A 12590-nucleotide genomic window follows, 5' to 3' on the forward strand; every position below is an offset into this window, starting at 1 on the left:
CACAGAAGCAGGACGAATGTTCACCGGCCCTGCCCTGATCCACGCATGGGGAAAGGACGTGGAGCTTCCTCCCTAACTATTCTTTTTAGATTTTTCCGGGGAGTGAGGGGGCAGCCACTCCTCTGTTCTGAGCCAGATTCTCATCATTGATAACAAAAGATAGAACTGGACTCCAGCCAGGAAGCCCTGTGTATTTTTCATAGGACCATATGGAGACACCGGGGGTCTGAGCTAAGGGGGAAGGCACGGCATGGCAGCAGGTAACGAAGGATCCTTCAGGTGGCACAGCAGGACCGAGAAGCCCACTGGAGATGGGTGATGGCCAAGCAGGGCTCATTCCACCAGGATCGAAGCTGCTGATGCTTGGCCAGCTGCCTGCGTGCAGGTGTTACTGGCGCTCCAGTCTTTGCCACCGCAGGAAGCAGAGATGGGCTTCACTGGTGGTGGGAAGGCCGATGCCGACTCAGTCATGTCACCACGGCCCACCTGGGGCAAGGGACACAGGATATCTGGACTTGGGAAGGTTTTTCAAGAAACACCTAGAGCCTAGTGTTGGATGTGGCAGTTACTAATTTCTTCGGGGAGGAAGAGTCTGGAAGCATAAAGCTCCTTTTATGGAACGTTTGGACCTGCCAGGTGCAAACTTTCCCTGTAGCTGTGTGAGCTGTTGGATCAGTGGGGCCCCATCAGCCGGGTGAGGGGAACTGCTGGGATCTCAGAAACGGATAATCCCAAATGCTGAGCACCGGCTTCTTCCTCAATTATTTACAAGGAACACGATGTGGTGCAATGGAACCCGATTCATAACGCCTTTTTAATGCCTTTATAACACAATATTCACAATATTCCCTTCTAATCTAGCAGATGACAAGTTGCCACCATTGAATTCCCATTAATATGAATTATGGGTGCAATATATTTTGCCCAATATCCTCTCCTCTGCCTAATATTGTGGGGGAATAAAATCACACCCTCAGCATATTCTTGACATGGGAGGGGACAGCAGTGCGAGTCCATTGGCTCTGCTCCTGCCTGGGGTGAGGCTCCCATGCTGGGCAGACGGGTGGCAAGGCCCTGGAGCTCAGTCGGTGGGGGGAGCTGTGGTGGCTTGAATCCTTCCTCCTCCCTGCCGTCTCCCCTGTGTGGGGCTGGACAGTGTAAGCCTAGAGCCTACATCACCTCGCTGAGCCATATGAGGAGGACATGTGCAGCACCTGCCACATACACTCGTGGGATGCAGTGGGTTAACACGGGCAAAGACATGTAGAGCCCTGGCTGGCTCATAGCGAGGACTCAGTGAACATTAGCGTCGGTGGTGCTGCTGGTGGTGGTGGTGGTGGTGGTGGCAAGTCCAAGGACCTATCTAGGGTCTCAGCTGGCTGGCAGCCCAGGTCTCTACCTTAGAGTACCCTCACTGCTGATGAGACTGAACTGCGCAGCTGAGGTTCTACCTGCAGCCCCAGCTCATGGGGATGGCAGAGAAAGGGAGCACACAGGCCCACCAACGGCTCAAGCAGCCCCAACATATCTTCCCAAGGAGGTCAGGCTGCGGCGTGTATCTACGGTGGGGATCCCCCAGTGAGGCCAATCCCTCAGCCCCCCACGTAGCCCCTACCCATTCCCAGGGGCTCCTCCTCACATTCCAGTCAAGACCCTGCCTGGATGCATTTGACCTCCATTCTGGCCACTGGGGTCAGCAATCCCATTTCTCTCAACACGGGAAATCACTCGATGCCCCAGCTTTTCCCGAATTTAAACAGACATTGCCTCTATCTTTTGATGGCAGGGTATTTATTCATTTTTCATATTTTTTCATTGTAAAATATATAGGATATACCATTTGCCATTTTCACAATCATGAAACCCAGAGCAAATAGTAGCCTATCTTCTCTCTGTTCCCCCAGGGCAGTGCTAGGCTCACAGAGAAGATAGCGGCCAGTCGTGGCTGCTCCAACCTTGTCCAGTTAGCGGCCAGCTCATGACTCCACGGCATCTCCAGTCCACAGCCCAGGTGTAAATCCACCAAGATGATGGACCTGCCCCCTTGAGCTTGGGTCCTGCTCCAAGCCCACCTGAGCCACACCTGTGGTCAGCTGTGATGACCCAGAATGCCCGTCTGGAATGAAACAGGCCAAAGCAGTCTGAAAGCAGTCACTGACATGGACGTCAGCCTTGTACTCTGCCGTGGACCAAAACAAGAAATCCTGAGAAAGAGGTTGTGGCCTCAAGGCTCACCAGTCCCCAGTGTCCTGCATCTGAGCAGAGTCTGTACTGCACACAAGGTTTGGATGTTAAGGAAAGAGAGTCAGGTGATCAGAGAAAAAATGAGCAGAACTGCAGTTGGCCCTCTAGGAGGGATGGGGCTGGACCACAAAAACCTACACGTGCTTTGGTGCTAGCCTTCGTGGTTGTTTCAAATTGCTGATGAACAAAACTGCTCCAGTGGGAAGCCTGCAGCTCTCTCTTTAGGAGGTACCGTGAGCGCCGGGGAAAGATGTTAATGTCAAGATGTTCAGCCAGTTGCTCATTCAACAGATTTCACTGAGGATGATTCTGGGCAGGGCCCATAGAGATCCCCATGACCAGCTCTGGAGCTAGACTGCCCAGGCCGAGTCTCCGGCTGCTGAGTGATCTTGGCTGAGTCCACTAGTCTTTCTCATCTCTAACAGTGCTAATAGCAGGTACCTCAGAGGGCCTGATGGGGATTTTATTTTAATATTTTTGTTTTTTAAAAGATTTTATTTATTTATTCATAAGAGACACAGAGAGGCAGAAACATAGGCAGAGGAAGAAGCAGACTCCCTGTGGGGATCCTGATGTGGGACTCGATCCCAGGGCCCTGGGATCACGACCTGAGCCAAAGGCAGATGCTCAAACAGGTGCCCCTATGATGAGGATTTTAAAACTTAATGTTGGGGAAGTGGTTAGAACAGTGCATGGCACAAAAGAATTACCACACAAGCGCCTTAAATAAAATAACCAAATGCAAACGGCTGCCAAGAATTGCAGGCGAATGGGAAAAAGTCCCAAGAAGGTACTAATACTGGAGAGGAAAGTCCTAATGCTGGATAAATAGTAATATTTGTGATCCCATGAATCCAAATACTTTGGGAGAGATGGGAAGGGATGCAGGACCAAAGGCAAAGGCCTTGATGTGTAAAGTCCATACTGCCATCCAGGCTTCATTGTCTGGACACGGGTCCCATCTGCAAGCTTGTGAAGGCTCCTTTCTGGCTCCCCACATGGGTCCCGTCTTCATCCTCCTCCTCATGGGCATCCACAGAAATTACTCATTCTTTGAAGGCTGATCCATCATGTAAGGAGAGGTGATGTCAAAGGCATTCACCCTCTCCACCCCAGCAATAGAAGCTCAATAAATATTTATATGCATAAATCCATTTATTCTGTCCATACACACTTGCTGAGAACCTCTATCTGCTGGGCATCACATGGAGCCTATTCCTACAGAGTTCACTGCCTAATAAGGATACAAATGAATAGATGGATAAGTGCCCTATAGTATAGGCATTACACAGGAACATAAGCAAAGGTGTTATGGGGACAAGAGAAATAATAGCAATTTTTTTTCCACCACAGATGTAGTAACATGTAGGCTGCCAATTGTTGGATGAACAGCGGCTTTGGGTGGGCAAGAGTGAGTGGCAAGTGCAAAGGTCCTGGGGCATGAGAATTCTTCTTATGTCTGGGGAACTGTGGCTGAAATGGCTGGTAAGGGTGAACTCAGGCACCCAGTGTTTTGGTGGATTTCCCTCGGCCAGAAACACAGTCCCATGAAAACACAGGAGTGTGGAAATAGTAATCTATGTTCTGCTGTTGGCATTTAGCAAAGCCACTGATAGCAAAATCCCTGTATATAGCAGTGAGTGCTGAAATGAATAAATAACAGGTAGACTGTACTCACAAAGGTCACTGTAGCTGTTTTTGGCAAACCAATGTGCCAGGCAAGGTCTGGAAAATGCACGAAGGCACCCATGTTGTCATTAGGGAGCCATCCACACAATGAAGGCAGTTGTGTTTTGTTTATTTTTTATACAACATACAAAATGGAGGAAATATATTAGCTCATGTATCAAGAAGCCCAGAGGCAGGAAGGAATGCACATGAGGGCTCTGGTTCCGTATTTCTGGAACTCTGTTGTGTTTTTCCTATTCCTCACGTGTTGGGTTCATCCTCAGGTTTGTAGCATGATGGTCCAAGATATCATGTCCATATAGGACAGTACAGAGGAAGAAAGACCACCTTTTTCTTGTGACTCTTCCTTACAGGGAATAAAACCTTTCCCCAAAGTCCTCAGACAGTATTACCCTCATGTTCCACGGCTGGACTTGGGTCACAGGACCCTTCCTAAACCAACAACGGCTAAGGGGGTGGGGATCACCAACACCTGGCTTAGAACCACCATAATCCCAGCAGGGGCTGGGGTTTAACTTCCCCAAAGCATGAGAAGGGGTGGTGGGTACCTGGCCAGAACGGAGATCCTGTTAGGAAGAGGGAGAGAAAATGCACATCTGGTAGACAGCCAGCAACACCCCTACAGACCTCGAAGGTTGTTTCGTCAGGCCTGGAGTTCTCCAGCTTCTCTGCTCCCACAGTGAGAGCGCCCTGACTCATCTGCAGGCTTGGTCATTCCAACTTCCTATTCTTGCCCCTACACCCAACCTGCCAGCTTCAGGGCCACTTCTAACCTGATGAAGGAATTCTTCAAGTAGTATGTCAGGAATGTGAAATAATGTTCAGGAGCCAGTCTAGTGCTGGGCTGGGTATCCTTTAACCTAGAAAAAGGCTACCCTGTGCTCAGAAGGTTTCTCTGCTGCCAGAGGAGCTTCCCCAGGGTAACCTTAAGGCAGATACTGTTCTAGGATCACAAAGAGGATCACAGACGAGTCAAAGCTGGGGCCCAGGGCTAGCCAGTGTGCCGGGAGAGTTGGGAAAATCTGCTCTTGTCTAGGGAGAGAAGAAATCTTTAGGGTGGGAGTCCCAGGCCTGCATCTGACAGCCAACAGGAAGCAGACCAACCTGGGACAGCCATCGACGAAGCTGGGCTCACGAGTTTGTCCTTTTGCCCCAGCTACTCTCAATCATTTAAATCCATGTTTTTAAAATAAAGAAGCCAACTGTGAAAGAATGAGTGATTGGGATCCTTCCAACTCTCCCCAGCATCTCGAGACCAGCCTCTCAGCCAAGGGGAGTCCTGTGGGCTTTGATTGTTTTCCCCTCCAGGTGTGAGGGACTCCCTCTAGCACCCCAGCTCTGTCTGGGTAGGGCAAGGAGCCTTGCTCGCTGACAATCCAAGGAGTGGCCTGTGGGGAAGCCAGGCCACTGGGGGGAGGTCTGGGGTGGGGGTTAGCAAGCTTAACCAAAATGCCTTGGCCTCTGAAGCAGGTGTAACGAGGACAGTGTGTGGGGATGGAGGAGTGTGTTCCTTAGGGGACCGTGACAGCCAGCAGCCAAGAGTGTGAGTCCAGGGAGGGAGGTGCTGACCACTGGCCTTCTGCTCTCGGTGTGCACTTTGCTCCATCCCCAGCCATAAGGACTCCCCTCACTGTGCCAGAGGGTCCAACATGTTGGACCAATAAAAGGCCCAAGAGAGGAGGCTGGAACAGTAAGGGTCCCACCCTGTCAAAAGGAAAGGCGTGTGCACGCTGATGCTCTGTTGAGTGCGTAAGGCCCTTATTTTTCAGGGTAAAATGAGGTTTCTTGCCTACAGTTTCTACAGAGGCAAATGCATGATGCAAATGAACACGACTGGTGGAGCTGGTAGCTGGAGCAGCACAGAGTCCTCCAGAGCCTTCATTTCAGGGCAGTGACCAGGACGCTGAAACTGATTGATAATCGGCTGCATTACATCAGTTCAGCTCTGCGGGGACCTCACAGTGACTCTTCTTGGTGGCATTATGCTTTGGGAGGGCTCAGGCCAATTTGGTGGCCTATGTCATGAAAGTGAGTAAAACAGGGACAGGGTCAGCCTGGGTTTGGAGAGAATTCTCTTCCCTGAAATTAGAGGAAATCTGTAGATGCTGATGGTGAACACATTATACCAAGGGGTATTCAGCTCTCCTTTTTATGTTTATTTCCCTCGAGTTATTTTTAGCATTACAGACAGTTCCCAGTTAGCAAACGGGTTGGGTTCTGAAAGTTCATTTGTAATTTGGCTGTTTAGATTTTGGAACATACTTTCCCTATAAAAAACTGTGTTATAAATGGTGATGAGACTCCCAGGCTAGTTCTCCAAAGCCTATTTAACCCATAATGTAGCTAAAATACTGTCCTTTTGCGATGAAAAAAATTGTTTAATTGCAACATGAGTAATTAAGTAAAACAGGGAAAACCATTAAAAGTGAATAAGAAGTAGATTTATGTTCATCTTGAATGATGCTGTTTGCAGAAAACCTAATTTAATTTAAGAAGAGGCCTTTCCAAGGGCTTTTTGGGAAATTGCATGGGATTTAGCCTATTAGGGAGAAAGAGCCGTTGGGCTGTCCAATTTTCGGCTACTGAACATTTGCACCACATAACTGGCTCCCTTTCCTGATTTCAGGCTTGTCAGAAAGTCTTCCCGCGCAGATTCTCACAGGGAGAAATCCACTGGCCAAAATCCATAGGGGTGGATTTTTAAAATTCTGAACCATAGGTTAGCATCTGCACATGAGAATGTCCTGGGAATAGTAGTGTCCCAGTCCCACCAACTCTGGACAGGATCACGTGGGGGCCAAGTCCTGGCCAGCAGTGGATTCTCAAGGTAAAGGTACCAAGCAGGGTTCCCTGGGGGCCAGCTGTCCCTCCTGCTCTCTGGCAACAGAATCCTTGCTGGGCACCTTCTTTCTGATCTCAAGAGGCAGCACTTGGTGCAGATGGGAGGTGTGTAACCCTGCTGTGTATGTGTCATATGGGTCCCATATTAATTTCCTACACCAGGCCACATAGAGGACAGTAGCAGATTGACCCCCTCCTTTCTGCTAGAGGTGCAATGCAAGCCTTGGTTTTAAGCCAGCGTGCTGGACAGCCTGGGGTTATGTTGCAAAAATGACCACAAATCTTCCCCTCCTTATATGCCCGCCCCTCAGCAATAGATTGGGCAGACCCAATCTCTGATTTAGCCTTTAAAATTAACTTTTAGGGAGCCTGGGTGGCTCCTATCAAGAAGCAGGGTCTATCTTCCCACTCCTTCAATCTGGCTTGGCCAGGGGACTTCTATACCAGTGGGATTTTAGCAAATATGTCTCAAGCAGAGATTACGAAAGCCCTTGTGTGCTGAGCCTTGTCCTCTTGCTCCTCTTGGAAGCCTGAGACGGCCGTGTACACAAGCCCGAGCCCGCTGGATGGAGGGTGGCACGGATGCACGCTGGCTGGCCAGTCCGCTAAGCACAGGTATGGTAGGGAAGCCACCTAGATCAGCTGCCCTCAGCCAACCTGCCGCTGGCCACAGACAAATGAGGGAGCCGGCCCAGACCAGAACCGTCAGCCAACCCACAGAACTGTGAAGGTGCGAGCCACTAAGTTTTGAGATGATTTCTCCATAGCAAAAGCTAACTTATCTACACACCTGGCTCTAGTCCACGAGATCTCCTGGCAGCTTTCTTCTGGAAGCTAGCCTGTGGCTCACCCCTGACAAATGTGGAAGGATACATAGTCCTCTCCCGTCTCCCACCTCGCCCCCCCGGCCCCTGCCACAAATTTAAGGTCAAGCCACTCAGGTCTGCCCCCCATAAGCCGTAGGTTTTGAAATGGGTGCTTTGGTAATCGTGACATTTTTCAATTGTACGCATTTCGTGACTGACAGATGGGTTTTAAGTCAATGAAGATAGAATCCAAACCGTGGCTGCGACTCAAAGTGCAGGCAAAACCCATTAGCTCGGCACGAACATGCACAAGCTGTCTCACGGCGCATGATCAGTGCCTGATAATTTATCACAAGGGAAATCACAAATTCTCATTCACGGAGCAGGAACAGTCTTCTGGATAAAATCACGCACAGTCTGGAAATTCACCACAAAAGGGACTTGAGCGATTCTCCCCACCGAGCCCACTCAGTAGCCTTTCATTTTCAGTGTGAGCACAAGAGGGAAGGGAGGTCTGCTTCGTATTCTGTGACTGTGCCAAAGCATTCCTCATCCGTTCCCGGGCCTCGGAACCACCCGCGGCGGGGCCTCGCGGTCATTCACACGATTCCCCATGGACAGCCCGGATCATCTCCCTCGGGAGGGGCGGCTCTGCAGAGAATTTCGAGTATATGGGGAAGCCACGGTGGCCCATGCCATCTCTCTGACACCCACCTTGAAAACCCCACATGCTCATAAACGTAAAAAACCTGGGTGCTTGGTGCTCTGAGGATGGAGCCTACAGGTTTCACGGCCCCTTTTGGTTTTCCTTGGCTTCCGACACAGGCTAAGTCTCTCTCTTCCCAGCCCAGATTTATTTTCAAGGGCTTAGCTCTGAGGAACGATGGGAATGTTTCAGCATGAGTGCTCCTGACCACAAGGAAAAAAGCCCCGAACACATTTCACAGACATCAGCCAGGATTCTGCAAAGTCCATTCTTTCAAGAACAAAATTGCATTTTATGAAGCCGTCCCTTTTCTGTTTCATCTGTCAGGCAGGTTTGCTGAGAATAATTTAAATTTCATGCAGCAGCAACTGTAGGGCAGCAGTGCTTCCCCTCCGGTCCCGCAAACGGGCCTGGCCGCAGAGTCACGTTTCTGCTTCTCAGGGCTACCCTCCTCCCCGGCGTTTGACAGCCGGCAGCCCAGAGTGGCAGCGTGGGCCAGGCACAGGGCTGTCCCAGCTCTCAGTATCCTCAGGCCACACGAGTCAGGGGAGGGGACCGTCCAAGGAGGGCCCCCACCAGCACCAACCGTCAGAGGTTGGACCAAGCTGTATGGACACCTGGTCTGACCCAATCTCTGATTTAGCTTTTAAAATTAACTTTTAGAGGGATCCCTGGGTGGCTCAGGGGCTTAGTGCCTGCCTTTGGCCCAGGGCCTGATCCTGGAGTCCCCGGATCGAGTCCCACATCAGGCTCCCTGCATGGAGCCTGCTTCTCCCTCTGCCTGTGTCTCTGCCTCTTTCTCTCTGTGTCTTTCATGAATAAATAAATAAAAAAATCTTTAAAAAAATCCATAGGCCAAAAAATTAACTTTTAGGGTCGCCTGAGTGGCTCAGTCAATTAAGCATCTGCCTTTGGCTCAGGTCATGATCCCAGTGGGGTCTTGGGATTGAGCCCCACACTGGGTTCCTTGCTCAGTGGGGAGTCTGCTTCTCCCTCTGCCCCTGCTCCCCACTTGTGCTCCCTTGCTCTCATGCTCACTCTCTTTCTCTCACATAAATAAATAGATAGATAAAAATAAATAAGTAATCAAATGTAAATGAAAAAATAAAAATCTTAAAAAAAATAAGAATAAGTAAAACGAACTTGTATGGAGGGCTTAATGGGTAGCAGGTACTGTTCTAAGCTTTCCCATAGAACCTAATTTGACCAATCCCACAACATCTCCACGAGGAAGATACTATTATTATTCCCATTTTATAGACAATGAGGCTCAGAGGTGTACTCAGCTGCTAAGAGGCAGAGGTCAGATTCAAACCCAGCTCTGTCTGACTGGACAGCCTGAAGCTCTCCCTAGCTGTATGACATAAAGTTGACAGAACCTTTGGGCTACACTTCCCCACCTCAGCCAAGAGGTAAATATGCCCATGTTGTTGCAGACTGGCATTTGCTGTCAGGTAGGTGGATGAAGGGATGGGAAAAGTTATCGTCACAGCGCTGCACTAACGGTTACCATGGAGAACTCACTGTGCCAGGCGGCCCGGGGAGAGGCAAGGAGCCAGCCCGGGCGGTCCGTTTCTCACTCACCAGGGGCCCTCGGCAAGTCTGGTTTCCTGTGGGTCTCACTCTTCTGACTAGCAAAACAGAGGGGCCGGAGGCCACGGTCACTCTGCTCCTCTCAGGCTCTGGGGACTGTGTGTGTGTGAGTGTCTGATGCATCTAATCACGCCCTCCTCCTGCCTCAGTGGCCCAAGAATCTGTGCTTGTCCAACTGGCCTTTCATCAAAGACCAGCAAGAAATCCTCAGGCCACAGAAAAATGAAGAAACATAAAAATCCACTCAGGCCTAAGGCAGCAGTGACAGAAAGAACTGTCACCAGCTCACTAAGCAGCCGCAGGGAACACAGCCAGCCTTCCCTACCCCGGGGAGCTGGGACCGTCCCCGACGGCTCGGCAGAAGCAGCCCCAGCACCGAGTGAGCAGGTGACCAGGCTTGTGGGACTAAGGGCAGGAGAGGGGCAGACTGTTTCTGCGTTGCTGGTGATGGCATAGGGTGTTGGGGGTCACCCCCAGCCCCCAGAGAGATGTGATACCCTGCTCCATGCCCAGCCCAGGGGGGATGCTGAGGCCTGACAGTGCTAACACTGAGTCCTCCAGTGTGACTGGCCCACATGTGGCACCAGACAATTCACTGAAGAAGGCTGGCAGTACGTTCAAGCAGCCATCGCCACACTGCAGGGTGGCAGGAACACACGGCTCTGCTCCTGGCTTCTATGCAGCCCCTTCCTACCAGAGCAAGGTCTCGGCTCTGTATACACACCGGGCTTTCCTCACTCACCACGTGCCAGGCCCGGCTCTGTCCTGAGCACTTTATATATGTTTGAACTCACGCGATCCTCACAACAACTCTGGTAGCCAGGTGCCACTACCTATTCCCATTTTACAGAAGTGAGGCCCAGAGAGGTTAGGTAACTTGTCCAGGGTTGCTCAGCTGGTAAGGGATAGAGCAGAATTCAAATCCATTCTGGCTCCATAGTCTGTCTTTATCCACAACACTAAGCTGCCTCTGCCAATAACCTCAACGGGAGTGACCATCTTGGGTAATATGGTCACACTGTCCAGGCCACAGGCCTGTCACGTCCTGACCTGTGTGTTCCCTGAGGGCCAGAGCTAGCCTTTGGCTACTCAGTAAAGACGCAGCTTGCTGACCAGGGAAACCACAGCTTCCTCGGTTTGGGCCTGCCTGTCCACTGATGTGGTGCTGGCATGGGGTTGGACAAACAGGCTGGGGGACAGGCATCTGGGGTGGTGAGCAGCAGCTTGGCCAGATGGCAGAGAGGCACCACAGCCCAAATTCAGTGACAGTGTCCTGGACAGAAGCTGCTACTGGCTGCTGACTTCCGTCTGCCCTGTACACCCCACCTCCTGAGCACCTCGACAAACCCAGGCACCTTTGTCTGATTGGACAAGCTCCTGCAGGTCTGAAGCTGGGCTGGAGCTGGTTACGTGTGCCGAGGAGCTGGCTGTCCCACCGGCATGAACTTTTGCCCCCTCTCCCCTCCCAGCACCCAGCACAATCCTCCCCAGATGCTGTTTTCTGTCAGAGGCTGGGTTCCTTTCCTCCCATGTGCTGTGGTTTGGGGCCCCGCCAGTGAGGGATGCTGAATATCAAGTGGTTTGGGAGCAAAGCAGGAGCCGTGTGGGCAGGGCAGCCCTGTGTGACGGGCCCTCACTGCCAAGTTCCCGTCCAGCACCCTTGCCTGGAGGGCCAAACCCCTGCCCCAGGTGCAGCCCTACAGCATCCCTAAAAGGGCCTCCATCCAGAGAGGGCCGAAATCATCAAGTGGGCTCTCAGGTCCAGCTTCCCTCTCCCGACCTGGTGGAGCTAGCCCCTCTGCCCCCACTCGGCGGTCAGTTCCAGAAGCTGCTATTGACCAGATGGCCAACAGCTGGCCTTCCTGAGTGGCTGCCAGATGTGGCTGGCGGGGCGGCCGGCTGGCTCCACCAGGCAGAGGTCCCTGCAGCGGGCCAGTCCTGGGGGCTGGTGCCCAGGGGAGGGCTGCGTTTGGCCGGTCTGGGGGGGGCGTCGCGCCCACATAACCCTCCAACTCCTCTCCCCCGTCCAACATTCCTTCCCTCCCCACCTCAGTGGGGAGGTATTTTCATAACAGGAAAATAAAATCAATAAGGCACTGCAGCAAGATGTCAGCGTGCTCCGAGCTGGCCTCCAATAGCTCCATTGTCTCGGGCCTCCGCTGGGCTCCGGGCCGGCCGCGCTCCGTTATTAATGGGAAGCGGGGCTGAAAGGGAGTTTTGAAAATCACGGAGACAAAGGCGCAGCACACCTGGAGCTCGGCTTTCCCACACCACGGCCACCTCACAATGGCTACGCCGGGCCTCCCCCGCCTTTCACTTCTCCCGCAACTTTTATGAAAGCAGGGAAGAAAACACTAGCTACACACACACACAGGTGCACGCACGCATGCACACGTACATGCTGCCTCTGAGAGGGCTCCTGGAGGCCGCTCTGAATGGCTGGCAGAGCCGAATGCGGCCTGCAGAGCCCCTGCTCGGCCAAGGAAAGAGGACAGCTGTAAGCGGGCTTCCTGCCGCCTGCGTGGGCCCGTCCCTGGAGGGCTCCGGCTGCCCCAGGGGCTCGGAGCAGCGTGACGGGGACCAGCCAGGCCTGAGCTGGACAAGAGCCTCGGGGACATTTTCATTTCAGCGTCTCTGTTAGTATCACGGCCTGGTTCATGCTGTCATTTCCAAGGCTGGAGCCGCCTCCAGAAGAGAGGGAGTGACCTGGA

The 12590-nt window shown here is 52.0% G+C and overlaps 1 protein-coding gene across 1 annotated transcript in view; it reads right to left on the minus strand.

Moving 5' to 3' along the window:
• The window catches only part of KLHL29 (kelch like family member 29), a 305494-nt gene that overhangs the window by 127462 nt on the left and 165442 nt on the right, over window positions 1–12590 (minus strand). The gene's annotated exons all lie outside the window — the stretch shown is intronic.

This window comes from Vulpes vulpes, chromosome 8 (assembly GCF_048418805.1).
Source record: "Vulpes vulpes isolate BD-2025 chromosome 8, VulVul3, whole genome shotgun sequence".
Lineage (NCBI taxonomy): Eukaryota > Metazoa > Chordata > Mammalia > Carnivora > Canidae > Vulpes > Vulpes vulpes.